At 37.4% G+C, this 19312-nt stretch overlaps 1 protein-coding gene and 1 long non-coding RNA gene across 13 annotated transcripts in view; one reads left to right on the plus strand and one right to left on the minus strand.

The window, feature by feature from the left end:
- NRF1 (nuclear respiratory factor 1) overlaps positions 1-19312 on the minus strand; it is a 146434-nt gene that overhangs the window by 120557 nt on the left and 6565 nt on the right. The gene's annotated exons all lie outside the window — the stretch shown is intronic.
- Positions 1-19312, plus strand: part of LOC309845745 — a 413192-nt gene that overhangs the window by 33869 nt on the left and 360011 nt on the right. The window lies entirely within an intron of this gene.

The raw sequence follows: 19312 nt of genomic DNA on the forward strand, positions 1-19312 counted from the left end.
TCCTGGGATCGTCCCACATCCTGTTCCTTGCTCAGTGGACAGCCTGCTTCTCCCTCTGCCTGCCGCTAGCCCTGTTCATGCTCTCTCTCTGTTCTCTCTCTGACAAATAAATCTTAAAAAAAAAAAAAAAAATTTTATACACTTTCCTTATTATTAACAAATTACAAAGGAAAGCAGGTTTTATTAATGTACTGCTTCATCTCTGGAGATTATGTATAGTGAAACTGATGATGCAACAACACCTTTACTAAATGCTGCAATCTCACTCACTTGTAATACAGCCAAGAGACCCTGGGAAAGGATTTAATTTTGTCTTACTTTGCCTTTTAAATGTGTATGCTATTCTAACAAGTGTAGTTCTGGTTCCCTAGGCTAATACAGGAGATGTGGTAGAGCAGGGTAAAGAGAGTAAGAACAATAGGGAGAAATCAATCAATCAATCAATCAATCAAAAAAAGAAAAGAAAAAGCAGCCAAGAACAAACTAAAATGAGCTTTTATTATGGAGAGACAGCCAGCCTACAGACCTCAACCACTTGTAAGGGCATTATCCTATCACAGGAAAAGATTCCTTTATATGTCTGAGTAATGTTTTTCACAAAGCATGAGCAATCTAAAAATAAACACGGCGGTCCCTCTGGAAGACAGTTTGGCAGTTTATTACAAAACTAAGCATACTCTTACTATATGATCTAACAATTATACTCAGTATTTATCCAAAGAAGTTGAAAATGTATGTACACGCAAAAACTTGCACATAAATGTTTATAGCAGCTTTACTCATAATTGCCAAACTGGGAAGCAACCAAGATGTCCTTCAACAGGTGAATGAATAAACAAATTGTGGTACATCCAGACAATGGAATATTACTCAGCAGTAAAAAGAAGTAAACTATCAAGACACAAAAAGACATGGAGGAATCTTAAGTGCCCATTGCTATGTGAAAGAAGCCAATCTGAAAAGGCTACATACTGTAATAATTTCAACTATATGACATTCTGTAAAAGGCAAAACTATGGAAACAGTAAAAAGATCAGGGTTTGGAAGAGGGGAGGGGAAGGAGCACCAGGATTTGGGCACACTGGAACCATTCCGTATGACACCATAACAGATGATACGTCATAATACACTTGCCCAGGGGCACCTGGGTGGTTCAGTTAGTTAAGCATCTGCCTTCGGCTCGGGTCATAATCCCAGGGTTGGAGTCGAGTCTCACATCAGGGACCTTGCTGAGCAGGGAGCCCGCTTTTCCCTCTGTCTGCTGCTCCCTCTGCTTGTGCTGACAAATAAATAAACAAAATCTTAAAAAAAAAAAATACACTTGTCATAACCCACAGACTGTACAATCTACTGGATGCTACTGTAAACTACAGCCTTAGTTAATATTGGTTCATCAACTGTGAAAAATTTACCACACTAAAGCAAGATGTTAATAGAAGGAAGGGGTGGTGAGGGCGTATACAGGAACTTACTATAGTTTCTGCTCAGTTTTTCTACTAAACTGCTCTAAAAATAAAGTATGTTAATTTTTAAAATATGTCAAAAATCAATGTTCCCATTAGAAATCATGGTCAAGTAGGGGGACGGATTTTCAGGCATAGCTAGGAGCTCCTCTACTCTAAATCATAGCCTATAGCCTTTAGTTAGATAATGCTGAATAGTTATATTTTACATAATATTTATTGTTACAGCTTACTTAAAATATGGTTTATATGTAAAATGTACATAGTTTATAGTTAACTTATATAAAGCTAAATACATCTGAATGTAGAGGAGGCATGGTGATGGGAAAGAATGAAGAAATCAGGGGGGTGGGACAGCTTCATCTAATGAAGAGATGACACTGCTGTCAGAACTTTCCCAACACTGCTAATAATGTTCTAACTAAAAAGTACACAAGAGTTCAGAGGCACTGAGGCCAAAAGAAGTTCCAACACAGTTCAGTAATCAGTGCGTTCCACAGTGATATCAAGTTGCCAAAAAAAGATAAAATTATAAAAAGTACATAGTATTCTGGTTTAAACTGTACAGAAATACACACTGTAGGCTTTTTTTTTTATTTTATTTTTAAGACTTTTTGTGGGGGCACCTGGCTCCCTCAGTCAGTAGAGTATGTGACTTACAATCTCAGGGTCATGAGTTCAAGTCCCATGTTGGGCGAGGAGCCTAGTTAAGACAAAACAAACAAAAAACCTCACCTTCCCATATAGTTAGAATCATACAGCAATGTAGTCTTTTCAGACTGGTTTCTTTCACATTTAAGGTTTCTTTGCACATTTAAGGTTCTTCCATAGCTTTTCATGGCTTGATAGCTCCTTTCTTTTTAGTGCTAAAATATCCATTGTCTGTATGTACCAGTTACCAACTCTTTTCTTTCATAGATCTTGCCTTTGGTGTTGTCCCTAAAAGGGCATCACCATACCCAAGGTCATCTAGATTTTCTATGTTACCTCCTAGGAGTTTTATAGTTTTACATTTTACATTCAGGACTCTGATCCACTTTAATTTGGGGAGGGGTGTAAAGTCTGCTTAGATTCATTTTTTGGCATGTGAATATCCCATTGTTCCAGCACCATTTGTTGGAAGAGATTCTCCTTCCTCTATTGTTTTGCCTTTACTCCCCTGTCAAAGATGAGTTGACTATATTTATGGGGTTCTATTTCTGGGCTCTCCATTCTGTTCACTGATTTGTCTGTCTATTCCTTCAATACCACACTGCCTTGGTTACAACAGCTTTACTGTCAGACTTGAAGTCAAGTAGTATAAGTCTTCAGACTTTGTTTTTCTCCTTCAATACTGTGTTACCTATTCTGGGTCTTTTGCCTCTCCAACTAAACTTTAGAATCAGTTTGTCCATATCATAAAATAACTTGCTAGGACTTTGCGATTGCACTGAATGTATAGATCAAGCTATGACTTATGTGCGCATGCATGTGTGTGTTTGTGTGTGCAAAAAGGTGTTTTTATTAAAGCACAGGGACAGGACCTGTAGGCTCAAGCTATGACATCTTACAACTATTAAGTCTTCCTATCCATGAACATGGAATCTATCTCCATTTAGTTCTCTGATTTCTTTCATCAGAGTTTTGTAATTTTCCTCATACAGACTTTGTCCATATTTTGTTATATGTATACCTATGTATTTCACCTTTTTCATTTTTTAAAATAAAAAATGGCAAAAACCAAAACAGTACTTTAAATATCACTTATCTGATAGGTTTGTTTACTATAAAAATCTCTCATGTAAATTTAACAACATGCTTAACAATACTAACTCTTTCTAGATGCCATTTATAGTATTTCTATACTAAGAAATATGTCACAATATTTGTTGTAAATAGTAAATTTACCAGGTATACGTCCAATATGTAATGCTCACTCATTTTCTATTTCTAACAAAAAAATCAAACTAAAATGGTTTTACAACCTTTATGTGGCTACTCTGCAATTTTGTATAATCTATAAAACTATATTCCTTATATATTAAAAGGTACTAAAAGTACATAGACTTAAGTAGGAAAAAGGAAAGCAAAAAACACACCCAAATATTAACCGTGACATCTCTGGATGGCAGGGTTACAAATACGTTCATTTTCGTACTTTATTTTTTATAGTTCTCTACAAAGATCATATACTACTTTCACACTCCATTAAATCAAATATTTACAGCATGTTAAATGAGTAAACTATAACTACAAGGATCAATAAAGATTAATCTCTTGTGAAATATTTTAAAACAAAAATAAATATTATGTCTTTTCCATGGATACAACATACAAAGAGGAAGGTTTTTAAAATGCAGGAGAATGATAAACACCAAATTCAGAATAAAGGTCAAAGCTGGAAAGGCTGGGGACTAGGAGGAGGAGGAGTGTCTAAGAGGCTTCAATAATATCTGTAATACTTTATTTATTAAGCTGGGTAGTAGTATATACACGGAGTTCATTAAATTGTCCTATATCCTTCTTTATGCCTAAAGTATTTCAAAATTCTGTTAAAGCAGCAGCTACAGAAGTCATGCCAAAGCAGTAGTACTTAACCCCAATGTCGTCAAACTCCTTTAATGGAATATGGTACTAGAGGATTATAGAGATAAATGTATCATTTACAAGTAAGAAAATTCTTTGGAAATTTTAAAGCAGGGGTTCTGAAGGTGGGTTTTCATGTGTATATTTACAAGCAAATAACAATCTAAAATCTGCATTTCATAAAATACCCGTAGCATTCTTCTTTTCTTCTTTTTTTTTTTTTTTTTTAAGATTTTATTTATTTATTTAACAGAGATCACAAGAGGGGGAAGCATGCTCCCTGCTGAGCAGAGAATCCGATGCGGGGTTCCATCCCAGGATCATGACCTGAGCCAAAAGCAGAGACTTTAACCCACTGAGCCACCCAGGCGCCCCTGCAGCAGACATTCTAATCTGTACCTTGCACTAGCTCAAAATTAAATCTGTTCAATGTAATACATAAGTTATTTTGAACATGACCTCATTTTACATTTCCACCGACGACCCCTTTTGAGAGCAGACTTTTTAGTCAATATAAAAACAATACTTAGGCTTTTAAAGGGGTCGTAAAAATATGATTAATTTCTGACTGGTATTTTTCATCTTGGTGATTTAAAATGGATTCTAACCAGCACATGACACCTACCACAAGAGCATTACAGAAGTGGCTCACATAGTAACACAACCCCATGTACTAGCTACACCCACTCACATTGTTATGTAGCTATGATAATGACTGAAAGTTTAGGTAAAGGCTAACCAACCCAAGCTTTCCGTAGTATCCACTGTAATTTGAAGCAATGACCTTTAAGGACAAAAAGGTAAATTCATAAGATGTTTGAAGATACTCCTTAAAGTAGGTTCAGTAACTTTTAACTTGAAACAAAAAAATTATGATTGATTTTTAGAAATGCCTTAGCTTATCTCTTACAATCTCTACTTATGATAGGAGTGAAAGGTTGTGAAAAGTAAGGATGGGGGTGGAGGTAGGGAAAGACCTACATAAGAACTAGTACTGTTCCTCCCCATTTCCACCTTCAATTTTACTGCCCATTCCTACAACCTAGCCCTAAGCCAGAAATTGACTGTAACTAACAAATCACCAGAAAGACAAAAAGGAGAACCACTTAGCAAACTCTGAAATTATCAAAAGGTAGCTAGAGGGACTGAGATTTCCACACTAAAAGAAAAGGATATTAACCACGCCATTTTACCACCCAATCTCTTGCTCTAAAAAAGGGTGGGGAGGAGAAAACAATAGTCTATAATCACACTAGGGTATTGATTAGACATGCTCTCTTAAAGGGGAGAATGACTCCATTCAAACTATCTATGTGGATCTGCAGTTTTTATGAATTCACATAGGATTTTTATTCACTATTCTTCATAAAAAGTGATTTGGTTTTAACATTCAGCTTCTGTAACCCTTTTTAAAAAAATATTTAACCTATTTATTTGACATGGAACAAGAGTGAGAGAGAGAAGGCACACAAGCTCCAGAAACAGCAGGCAGAAGCAGACGAGCAGGGAGTCTGATGTGGGGCTTGATCCCACGACTCCAGGATCACAACCTGACCAAAGGCAGCCACTTAACAGACTGAGCCACTGCTTAACAGACTGAGCCACTCCGGTGCCCCTGTAACCCTTTTTGAAAAGACTTTATAAGATCAAGCAAGGACCTATTGAAATTTAAATGAAATGTTTGTTTCTCAGATCAAATCCGTCTGACTTGAGGATCCTCTCTTAGACTACTACAAATGTAAGGACCCAAAAACTACAGGAGTCATTAGCAGAAGTCTAACAAGGCTGGAATTGTCAGCTCCATGGATACTTGTACATGTGTGCCCTTTTCCTGTGCATTTCTGAAACCAGCTAATTCTCATTTTAATATCACCTTATATTTAATTATTTCATAATTTGCATTTACCAAATATATTATCATCCATACCTCATTTGACCAATCTATCCTCAACAACTTGTCTGTGGAAAGCTGCCTAATGAGGACTGCCTACATTTTTATACTCACCAAGTTCTGTCCTGTTTAAGTCATCATACCACATTCACTAAACAAATATTCTTTAAGCACCTTTTTTTTTTTTAAAGATTTTATTTATTTATTTGTCAGAGAGAGAGCAAGCGAGAGCGAGCACAGGCAGACAGAGTGGAAGGCAGAGTCAGAGGAAGAAGCAGGCTCCCTGCGGAGCAAGGAGCCCGATGTGGGACTCGATCCCAGGACGCTGGGATCATGACCTGAGCCGAAGGCAGCTGCTTAACCAACTGAGCCACCCAGGCATCCCTAAGCACCTTTTCTGTGTGAAATCCTGGAAGAGGGAAGCTGAAGAGGGACATCCAAATGATTAGTTTAACCCTCACATAGCTTATAGTAGCAGATCTCAAAGTGAACAGTGGAACCTTGGGATCCCCGAGACTTTTTCAAGGGGTCCATATGATCAAATCTATTTTCATAGCAAGTGTTATACTGTGATTTATAAGAAATATATATTTGGTCATCCAGATGAACTTTTTTTTTAGTTTCCGGTATACAATATAGTGATTCAACAATCCCATATTTTACTCAGTACTCATCATGGTAAGTATACTCTTGAATCCCCAAAACTTACTTCACCCATCCCCCGACCCACTGCCCCTCTGGTAAGCATCAGTTTGTTTGCCATAGTTAAGAGTCTGTTCCTTGGTTTGTCTTTTGTTGTTATTCATTTGTTGCTTCTTAAATTCTACATGAGTGAAATCATATGGTATTCATCTTTCTCTGACTTACTTCACTTAGCACTGTGAAGTATGAACATAGGATCATCTCTAGATGATGCGTGTTGTTGCAAATGGCAAGATTTCATTCTTTTATGGCTGAATAATGTTCCATTGTATATATACACATCTTCTTTATCCAGTCATCTAAGGATGGATACTTGAGCTGCTTCCCTATCTTGGCTATTATAAATAATGCAATAAACAGAGGTGTGCACACATCTCCTTGAATTAGTGTTTCTGTATTTGAGTAAAGGCCCACCGTGTGATTACAGAATGATAGGGTAGTTCTAGTTTTAATTTTTTGAGGAACCACATGTACTTTCATCTCCATCCAGGTCCTGGCTCACAGCTCCTAAAAAAAAACGCTTGGAATTTCTGGTGATAAGGTCAACTGAAGTTGTCTTTTGTTATGTTAATAAAGGTGGCTTTGGGACTCTGCAAAAGGACAGGGACTGGTGGCCTGGAAGACCAACCGTGTGTTTAGAAAGGTTGGAGCTTTCAGCCCCACCCCCCATCTCTGGGGAAGGAAGAAGGCTTGAATCAACCAATGGCCAATGACTTAGTCAATCATGACTACACGTTGATGCCTCCATAAAAACCCAAAGGTCTGGGTCCAGGGAGTGTCTAGGTTGGTGAACATATGGAAATACTGGAAGAGTGGTGCACCTGTACAGGGCATGGAAGCCGCACACCCTTTCCCCATACCTTGCCCAATGTTATCTCTTCACCTGGCTGTTCATTTCCTCTATTATATCCTTTAATAAACTGGCAAAATTAAGTGTTTGCCTCGGTTTTGCAAGGGACTCCAGCAAATTAATCGAACCTGAGAAGGAAGTCATGGTTACCTCTAATTTACAGTCAGAAGTACAGGTAATAACCTGGACTTGCGATTAACATGGAGTTGGAGGGAGTCCTTGTCAGGAGGGAGTCCTTGTCAGAAGTGAGTTGAGCTCCCAGACATCTTGCCGGTGCCCAAGAACTGGTTGGCTGTATGTGTGGGAAACCACCCCTATCCCCACCACACACATTCAAACTGGTCTCAGAACAACTCAGTAACCAAGACATTTGCCCTTTTCACTGTGCTTATATTTGCAAGTACATGCAAAAAACAGTAGGGTAAAACTACTGGCACATTAGTGCAATATAGTCTTCATATACACACAGTAAAAGAGTCAATTTTATTGAAGAATGTGTTGATGAAAATAAAAGTTACATATTTTATTAAATCTTGAGTTTAATAAACACTTGAGTTCTTGTCTTTTACTATTTTGTATAACCAAATGGAAAGAAAGTATTCATAAAGCACGTCTGCATTCAGAAGTATGCTCTCTCAAAAAGGATATGTATCATGCTTTGAGTTGCAAACCCAATTAGCTACTGACCCCCGGGGGGGGGGGGGGGGCACAGAACACCATTTTTACTTCAAAGAGTGGCTAACAAATAAACTATATGGTTATTCAGACCTGGCTATATGAATGACAGATATTTTTCCAAAAATCAACAAAGTGAACCTGTTACTCCAAAGAAAGTAACTGTATTTGTTACCAAAGATAAAATCTGATTATTTCAAGTGATAATCAGAATTCTAGAAAACTTGTATCTGCTACAGTGAGCTGGATAGCTTTCCATTACTTAAGCCTTTTCAGATGAGAACAATGGTAGTGTTAATGAATGTGATTTTTGTATCAACATTTGGAAAAGATGCATAATTCAGTAAATTGATAATCTTCCAAATGACCAATGTATGATGTTACAAAATCATGGATGGGTTAAAAGAGTCATTCAAAGTTTATGATAAGCCAGATTTCATTTAAACAAAGTACAGTTATGGTTTCAGAACCTACACTGTAAATCACTTTTAAGAAATTAATACTGCTGAGTTTTGCTGTAATATCAAAGAATATCTACAATTATCTGAAAAGGCTCTTTAAAATGCTCTTCCCTTTCCCACCTACATATTTGGTATAAGATCAGATCTTTTCCACATACTTTAACCAAAGCAACATACTCAGCAGGTGGGAGTGCAAAAACAGAATTCAACTGTCTTCTATCAAGCCAGACATTAGAAGAATTTGCAAAAACTATAAAACAAAACCCCTCACTATACTGGGGTGGTTTTTGGTTTTTGGTTTTTTTTTTTTTTTGAAAATAGTTATTTTTATAAACATATTTCACCTGTTTTAAGATGTAGTAGGGGTACTATTATTTTTTTTTAAATTTTGTTTATTTATTTGACAGACAGAGATCACAAGTAGGCAGAGAGGCAGGCAGAGTGAGAGGAGGAAGCAGGCTCCCCACTGAGCAGAGAGCCCGATGCCTGGCTCCATTCCAGGACCCTCGGACCATGACCTGAGCCAAAAGCAGAGGCTTTAAACCACTGAGCCACCCAGGCACCCCTGTTATTTTTAAATTAATAAAACATTTTCTAAATTTCTCAGTTTTAATTTCTAATACAGTAAATACCAAAACTTATAACCCATATAAATAAAAGCTCTTGAGTCCTCAGTAATTTTTTTTTAAAGATTTTATTTATTTGACAGACAGAGAAAAAGCAAAGTAGGCAGAGTGCCAGGCAGAGGGAGAGGGAGAAAATGATTCCTGGCTGTGCAGGGAGCCGAAGGTGGGGCTCAATCCCAGAACCCTGGGATCATGTCCTCAACTGAAGGCAGCCACTTAACTAAGTCACCCAGGTGCCCCGAGCCCTCAGTAATTTTCAAGGTATAAAAGGGTCCTGAAACCAAAGACTAAGAGTCACTGGCTTATAGTATAATAAAAGAAAAAAAGAAAACACAAATAACCCAAGGTAGAAAATGTGTCAAAGCCCTTCTATTCTGGGACATCCCAGCTTTTCTTAAACTGGACCTATGCTACCTGCCAGGCTCTTGAAATAATTTATTTCACCCTGCTGTCAATATAATCAAAATGAATGAGTCTTTAAACAGGCATAAAAAGGGCTTGAGCAATACCAAAATTATATATTAAACCAATGTGAATTGATAGGTTATTCTTTACTAGTTTTCTAAATAAATGGTCTGAATCAAATTGGTTTTATTTCTCTGGTATAAACTTAACCTATAAAGAGAAGTTTTTCACAAAGGACTATTTAATATACAACTCCCTTGGAAAAGCATCCTATATAATCAAATTAGTAATGGGAAGCCATGGAATTTGGTTCCCTCTCAATAATAGGGAAAAATCCTAGAAATCCTACACTGGTGCTGAGACTCAGGACACAAAAGATGTCATTCCAAAAGAGGGGCAGGGGAGGAAGCACCTTCTGGAGGGTCATGTGCACATAAGCAATCACTGGTGTTTTTAAGTAGGGAGATATGGGGTGCCTGGGTGGATCAGTCATTTGGGCATCTGTCTTCGGCTCAGGTCAAATTCCCGGGGTCCTGGGATCGAGCCCTGCATCAGGCTCCCTGCTCAGTGGGGAACCTGCTTCTCCCTCTCCCTCTGTTGTTCCCCCTGCTCGTGCTGTTGAATAAATAAAAGATCTTTTTAAACATAACATAAATAAATAAATAAATAAATAAATAAAAAGGGAGTTACACACTTTTTGCTTAACCTGCCTTGAAGGATACACAAGAAACTGGCAAAGATCTGGTTTATAGAGAGGGAGACTGGGAGAGAAACTCACTTCTCACTGTATTCCTTTGATACTGTTTGATCTTTTAACCACTGGCATATATACATATATAGAGAGAGATAGATAGATAGATAAAATTTATTTATACAAAAATAAACATTTTAAAACATCACTTCTGTATCACCCGTTTATCTCAAATGCAAATTCCAAATAATACTAGTACATATATAGATTATTCAATGCATATCTGTTAAATAAAGAATGGATACACATTTCATATACCTGACAGAAACATCAAAACCAAACTGTCCATCAACTAAGAAGTGATCAGCCATTGGTTACATGAGGGAGTACTGGAGTACCTGATTACAGAAGGAGCATCTAGCAATGTCATCCATGTGCCCAGCATTGATATAGTTGCTATTTCAATGGTAAATTTTTTTTCTTTTTTATATTCACCACAGCATTTGCTTTAAGAAATACTCTCTGGATAGTACTAAAGTAAAAATTCCTTTAAACCATGCAGCAACATTAAAGTCAGAACTAATTTAGCTCCTATTATGTACTAAACACTATGACTAAGTAACATAACACTTATAACACAATGTCACACATGACAATGTGCACTTGGATCTAAAACCTAACTGCACAGTATAGATTTAATAGTTACACCAATGAAAAAGATTTGGGGGTTTTAACCAATTCCAAGTTTAACAAACCAATCTCGTGATGTGGCTATAACACACATAATTCAAATCTGGGCTGTATTAGTCAGAATGGCTACACAGTGTCCAGAATACAGAAATACCCACTGTAGTTTGTGTTTATCAGACCTATCCCACAACTCATGCTGGGTAGTAAGCCAAAGATCTAGAGGGTACATAAGATCAAGAGACCCTGAAAAAGTGCAAGAGGATCAGGATAGTTTGGTATGTGGAAGGCAACATTTAATGATTTAGCTATCATATCTGAAGCACTTCACATGAACTTTTCTTACATCTTCACTTATCAATGATATAGGCATTATTATCCCTGTCTTAAAAGTAAGGAGATTCAGACTCTGCAAAGGCAAGTAACATGCTCAAGTTTGCATTCAACTTCGAATTACCAAGATTTAAACCCAGAGCACCTGTAATGGCTTGAATGATGGCTCCCGAAGAAAAGATATGCTCGCATCCTAACTCCTGGAACCTGTAAATGTTACCTTATTTGGAAAAAAATTTCTTTTGATACAACAAAACTAAGGATCTTGACATGAGGAAATCATCCTTGATTATCCAGGTTGGTCCAAAATCCAATGACAAGTGCCCTTAGAGGAATGAGGCCAACAGAGATTATACAGAGGGTAGGAGACAATGTGCTCACAGAGGCAGATACTGGAATGATACAGTCACAAGTGAAAGAACACCAGCAGCCACCAAAAGCAGGAGGTAGTAAAGAACAGATTCTTCCCTAGAGCCTCCAGAGAGACTATGGTCCTACAAACACCAGACTCCTGACTTTGGGCTTCAGAACTATGGCAGAATAAATTTCTGTTGTTTTAAGGTACTTACTTTATGGTAAGTTGTCATGTTTGCCCTAGGGAAATAGCCCCCAACTCTCTTTCCAGCATACCTTTCCAAAAAGGCTGAAGGTCCCAAGACATTTAAACTAAAAGACAGGGGCACCTGGGTGACTCAGTGGGTTAAGCCTCTGCCTTCAGCTCAGGTTATGATCTCAGGGTCCTGGGATGGAGCCCCGCATCAGGCTCTCTGCTCAGTGGGGAGCCTGCTTCCCCTTCTCTCTCTGCCTGCCTCTCTGCCTACTTGTGATTTCTCCCTCTGTCAAACAAATAAATAAAATCTTAAAATAAAATAAAAGACAACTCAGGATTTCATAAAGAAAATACAAAACATATTTGATTTTAGAAATCCTAGAGAACAGGGGACGCCTGGGTGGCTCAGTCTGTTAAGCTGCTGCCTTCGGCACAGGTCATGTCCCCGGGTAACTGGGATCAAGTCCCACATTGGGCTCCTTGTTCAGTGGGGAGCCTGCTTCTCTCTATGCCTCTCCTTGCCACTCTGCCTGCTTGTGCTCTCTGTCTCTCTCTCTGGCAAATAAATAAATAAAATCTTTAAAAAAAAAAAGAAAGAAAGAAAGAAATCAATCCTAGAGAACAGAAGACCAGTAGATAAAACTTACGTGGAGCGATTTCAGTTGAAACTAAGCTTTCTAAACTATCCAAATATCTTAAAGATTAAACGGACTTCAGGTAAAAAGTAAATTTCCTCTCACTGGATGTATTCAAAGAGAGACTGATGATCACCTAATTTTGGGGAGCAGAGGTGGCTTAAATGACTTAGAATCTGGTCCCACCCTGAGTTCCTAAAAATCATAAAATATTAGATAGCACCACAAAGCCTGGTAATAAGGCAAAATATAACAAATGAATTTTGCAAGGCTTCTACAATCATTCAAAAAAAATACTGACCACTTGTTAGGCATCAAACATAGAGGTCGGTAATGAACACTGTATTTACTATCATGAAGCTTTAGAATCTGGTGGGAAAGACAGACATGTATCAACCAATATACAAACAAATATAAAATGACATGTACAGACATATATGGTAACTGAAAAGTGCAAAAATGAGGAAGGCCTGATAAAACTTCCTGAGGAAATTACACTTGAGCAGAGACCTGAATACAATATATATGATTTTAGTAGAAAGAGAAGAAAGGGAAAAGCTTTCCAGGCAGAAGGAATACCAATAGGAAAGGCTTTATTGGTTAGGGGAACATGACTGATACAAAATGAGTTCAAAGTTAGGTGCCATATTTAAAAGCTTTGTCTTTGGGGCACCTGGGTGGCTCAGCAGGTTAAGTCTCTGCCTTTGGCTCAGGTCATGGTCTCAGGGGTCCTGGGATCCAGCCCTGCATCAGGCTCTCTGCTCAGCGTGGAGCCTGCCTCTCTGCCTACTTGTGATCTCTGTCAAATAAATAAATAAAATCTTTAAAAAAAAAAAAAAAAGCTTTGTTTTCATCCTAAATTCAATGGGGGGTGGGGGAAGGACACAGGCAAGGGCGGGGCACGACCAGAGCACTGTCCTTAGAAAAGACAATTCATTCTGACTCTCCTGAGAATGGATTAAGACTCAGCTAGAGGGCATGCAGGTGGACCAGTTAGAGAGGTTACTCCAACAGTCCAAGAAAGAAATGATAGCAACTCAGAAGTGGTAATGGTGAAATGAAGAGGTCAAATTGAGTTTAGAAAGTTAAATAAGTAGGATTTGATGACAAAGGGAGACTAAAGTTTCTGTTCTGATAAACTAGATCAAACAGTGGTACTCTTCACTGAGGTAAGCAAAAGTTGAACAGGAACAAGTTTGGTAAGAGAATTTCATTTGGAGATATAAGTGCATCTGAGACATCCAAGAAATGCCAATTAGGCCATTGGATACAGGGTTCTGAAACTCTGCTGGTAGGCTAAATCTGAGTATGCATATTTACATGGAACAACTGCACGAACTTTCTATCACTAAGGGACACCAGTCATTGTTATAAGGTAATCATTATTCTAAAAGAAAAAAACAAACAACAACAACAACAACAACAAACTTCAAAATCATGCTAACCCCAAAGATAAGAATCACTACTGTACCCGAAGCCGTAAATTAATACTAAACAAAGACTGGGGCACCTCACTGGCTCAGTCAGAAGGGTCATGAGTTTAAGGGCCATACTGGGTGTAGCGATTACCTAAAGGAATAAATTTTTTAAAAACTTAAAAAAAATATGAAACAGATTATTTAAAGGACATTGGATGTATACCACTCTCTGGCTACAAAATGGATTGTCTTCATTCTGAAGTTGGAATTAGCTACTATTCTCATATGTTTGGATTCTCAAATTGGTGGATTCTCAAGTTGGAATTAGCTACTATTCTCAAGTTGGTGGACTCTCAAGTTGGAATTAGCTACTATTCTCATGTTTCAGATAACAAAAACTGAAAACAAGTTTAAGAAGCAGTAAATTTGTACTTTTTATTCCCAGATTCTCTACCTCTTGCTCTATCTACAAGATATTGATTTAAGCATTTTTAACTGGCAAGCATAAAGTTTTTCTCCTAGAAAAGATACCAATCTTCAGAGTAAAAGGAAGAGAATAAACAAATCAGACATTTTTCTTCTGACACACACCTCCACAAGCTTTATACTACACTTGGTTGAAAATGACTAGATTGCTTTGGATATTGGTTGCTGTGCTAAGGAACTATTTACTCTAGATTTGCTTTCCATTCTGTATAAAAAACAAAAACAAACCAACTACCAGAGGTATTAAAGACAGAACTAAAGGAGAAGGCAGGAAAATTAGGTTTTATTACTAACTCTAAAAAGAACCCACTGTATAAATTAAGAAGTTAACTTTGAGAAATATCTAGTTATTTTTACATAAAATTCCAATTATATATACCACATGCTTGAGGGTAAGTATGAATGAGATTATGTAGCATTTTATATTTGTACATATACTTTTATTTTATATATATTAAACTCTTTTGAAATCCCCACAGATAATGTTTTTTAAAAACCAGGTATTTTTTCACACTTTTGTATTATATTATTGCTGCTACTAATATCTAATTTGCTCTCAATAGGGATATAACAACTCAAAATGTTCCAGGGTAAAAATAAAAGAGCCAATAATATGGGGCGCCTGGGTGGCTCAGTGGTTTAAGCCGCTGCCTTTGGTTCAGGTCATGATCTCAGGGTCCTGGGATCAAGTCCCACATCGGGCTCTCTGCTCGGCAGGGAGCCTGCTTCCCTCTCACTCTCTCTGCCTGCCTCTCTGCCTACCTGTGATCTCTGCCAAATAAATAAATAAAATCTTAAAAAAAAAAGAGCCAATAATATACTGAGATGAATTTGTCCATTTTAGAAACTATCCTGCATATAGAAATCTGAGCTCAGAAAGTATGAGGGTAAAGTGGGAGAAAAAAATGAGTTATTATGTGAATGAAATTGAGGTTAACCCAGGATTTAGCTTTCATTCTTCACTAAATAAGCTTTCACGAGCCAGCCCTTTCGCCCTTACTCCAAGTTACCCTTACCTCAGCAAAAACACATGGAGCACGAAACAGACAGCAAGCATTTCCTAAACAAATCTGCATTTGGAGAGAAACTTTTAAGTATCTTTTATATTTCCTTAGACAAATGGATTTACAACTGCTCCTTAAGAATACTGCAGGGCAGAAACAGATGAATTACATAAAATTAGACATTTCTGGTTCAAAACAATATGTACAGTATTACTGCATTTATCATATACAGTGTATATGCATACACATACTATAGATAGAGAAAAATATCTAGAACTTTATATACTAAAATATTATCTTTGCATGATATAATTATGAACATTTTAAATTTTCTTCTTTTTGCTTTTCTACAATGAACACATATACATGCCTTTTAAAGAAAATACCATATTTATTAACATGTCATAACACAGACTCAGAATTTATGAATCAGAAATTTAGAATTTTTATTTAGAAGAAACTTTAAATACCATTTCTGTCCTCATTTTTCAAGTGGGGCAACAGGCCCAGTGAGGGTAAGTGACTTGCCTGCCCAAAATCTGAGAGTGAGCCTTTAGGGCCATAATCATACTATCCATACTTATGGGGGTTGGGGGAGGTTTTAATTATAAAAATTATAAAAATTAATTAAATTATAAAAATTAAAGCATTTTCACTAAAGATAATTTTAAGTTTGAAGAAAGAAAATGAAAATCACCTCTATACTTATAAACAACCATTGACTTTGGAGGGTTTTTCGTTTGTTTTTAAAATTTCTCAGGGCACCTGGGTGGCTCAGTGGGTTAAAGTAAAGCCTCTGTCTTCGGCTCAGGTCATGATCTCAGGGTACTGGGATCGAGTCCCGCATCAGGCTCTCTGCTCAGCGGAGCCTGCTTCTCCCTCTCTCTCTGCCTGCCTCTCTGCCTACTTGTGATCTCTCTCTCTGTCAAATAAATAAGTAAAATCTTTTTTTAAAAAATTTCTCACTACAAAAATAATATATTTTCAATGCAAGAAAACTTTTAAAATATAAAACCAAAAATTAAGGAAAAGACAAAATTTTAACATTCAATCACATAACTGGTGATATCGAAATTACTTCTTCTTTAGACTGAAGCCAGTTTTGGGGCAAGAGACTAGGTCCATGACAAGTGTTTTTAATTAGCAAACCTTGGTTGATTCTTTAATTTGGGAATATTGTTACAAAGAAGATCAATACTAAGAATTTTATTTCATAATTGTTTAATAAAAGACAAAGGACCAAAAAAAAAACCCCCAAAAAACAAAAAAAAAACCACCCCACAACCACCACCACAAATAAAGGAAAAGATAAAATACTCCAGTTCTATTTAGGGATTTTCTTTGTAGATTAGTGAATATAAAGATAATCCACAAACACAGCTAATTATAAGTTCTATAACACTAATTTTCTGTTCAAGATTACTCAATATTAATTCATTGCTTTTATTTATTTGAGAGAGAAAGAGAGAACATGGACGGGGAGGGAGTAGAAGGAGGAGCAAACTCCCCACTGAGCAAGGAGCCCAACTTAAAGCCTGATTTTGGGACTCCAGGATGGTGAGGGGAATCCAAGGCAAACACTTAAGGACTAACCCACCCAGGCGCTCCTTTCTTTCCTTTTATTTATTGTTTTAAAGACTTATTTGATAGAGAGAGTACAGGAGGGAGGGGCAGACAAGGAGGGAAAGAGAGTCTCAAGAAAACTACCTGCTGAGCCAGACAACAGGCTCTCGGACCCTGAGATCATGCCCTCGGCGGAAATCTGGAGTCAGACGCTTAACTGAGCCACGAAGGCAACACCATTCATTGCTCTCTTGTATTTACCAATACTTTTACAGCGTATTCCATAAAACATTGCTGGTATTAATTAAATTAATTAATTAAAAAACATAAATTATTAATATATTTATTAAAATGAGCTAATCAAACTCATAAGTTACTGAACTATCATTAACTCAATTAGCAAGACATTTTTAAAAACTATTTCATCTTTATCTTGTCCTTTTAAAATTCCTACCGCCTGGGACACCTGGGTGGCTCAGTCAGTTAAGCATCTGCCTTCGATCAAGTCATGATCCCAGGGTTCTGGGATCAAGTCCTGGACAGGGCTCCTCGCTCAGGGGGGAGCCTGCTTTTCCCTCTGCCTGCCACTCCACCTACTGGTGCACTCCCGCCCATACTCTCACTCTCTGATAAAAAGAAATTCCTACCTTCTATATACTTTATAATACACACAAATGTATTAGTACAATAGCATAGGAACATCGTTTATAAATAAATGTAATTCAGAATGTGTGCTCAAAATTTTTACTTGTATGGGTGACCATCAAAAGTTGGAGATCACTGTCCCAGAACCTAGGGCTTAGCCAACGAAATGGTCTCCTAATCTAATTTCAAAGATGCAAAAATCAGAGGAAGTAAAAATGACTGATTATCTAACATTTCAGAATAAGGGGCACCAACCTGGGTGGCTCAGTCCTGGGACAGAGCCTTGAATTGGGCTCCCTGCTCAGTGGAGTCTCCCTTTCCCTCTCCCCAAACGCCTGCTTGTGCTCTCTCTCAAATAAATAAAATTTAAAAGTAAAATAAATAAAATTACAGAATGAAATGATTTTAGAATAAGTTCTAATATGAAACGTTATTAAAAACTTGCTTAAATTTTTTAAAAAGATTTTAGTTTTTTATTTGACAGAGAGAGAGATCACAAGTAGACAGAGGGGGGGGGGGCGCAGGCTTCCTGCTGAGCAGAGAGCCCCATGTGGGGCTCGATCCTAGGACCCTGAGATCATGACCTGAGCTGAAGGCAGAGGCTTAAACCTCTGAGCCACCCAGGTGCCCCAAAAATTTGCTTAAATTTTAAATAAATAAATTTTAGATAAAATCTAGATTTTATTAATAACTTAAGAAATTTGAACACTAGCAATTTGTTAGCATGAAACCATCATAGATCTCAACACATTCAGTAACTGTCGTATTTCAGAAAGACCCTGTAAAATAGGCCAATGGTATTTTCATTTCATGGTCAGAAAAATTAAGCAAGGAAAGAATGCCTTGTGCCAAATTAGACTGAAACATCTGTGCATTTTAGAAAACTTTCAAAGTATGTTAACTCCCAACTTAAACATTTTTGAGTACTATCTATGAACCACTTAGCTTTCTTTTAAAACTCATTCTCTCTTTAAAACAATAGTAATTTGGGGGCGCCTGGGTAGCTCAGTGGGTTAAAGCTTCCATGATCCCAGGGCCCTGGGCACAAGCCCCGCATCAGGGTCTCTGCTCGGCAGGGAGCCTGCTTCCCCTTCTCTCTACCTGCCTCTCTGCCTACTTGTGATCTCTGTCAAATAAATAAATAAAATCTTAAAAAAAAAACAATAGTAATTTGACCGCCCAGAAAGCCTACTGTATATAGTACATGAATAGACGGTCCTACACTAGTGTGAATTCCAGAGTATTAAAACAAAACAACCAAAAAACAAGGAATCCTAGAACACTTCGCAAGATTCTGAAACTGATTAAGCTTTGCTTTGTTATTCCTCCCACCTTCCTTCTGGTGCTCTCAGTCCTATCTCCTGGAGGTGCCTCAGATCTCCCCAAAGTTCTTCACCTGAGATACTCAAAATTTCTTCCCTTGGGTCTGTCCCAGTCAATCAAACTGACTAATTTCAGCCAACCAACACAACCAGTATTTGACATAATTAACTGAAAACGCCCTTTACATTTCTGTGTGTCAAGAACGCTTTGAGAATTTCAGAAAAGTTATGGACCCACTCCCCAGAAAAATTGCACAGGCACACATAAAAAACTTCTCATATAATTTCAGGAGATCAGGGTTACATGGCCAAAATATAATCCATGAATCCCAGAACTATA

The sequence above is a fragment of the Mustela nivalis genome, assembly GCF_964662115.1.
Source record: "Mustela nivalis genome assembly, chromosome: 12".
Taxonomy (NCBI): domain Eukaryota; kingdom Metazoa; phylum Chordata; class Mammalia; order Carnivora; family Mustelidae; genus Mustela; species Mustela nivalis.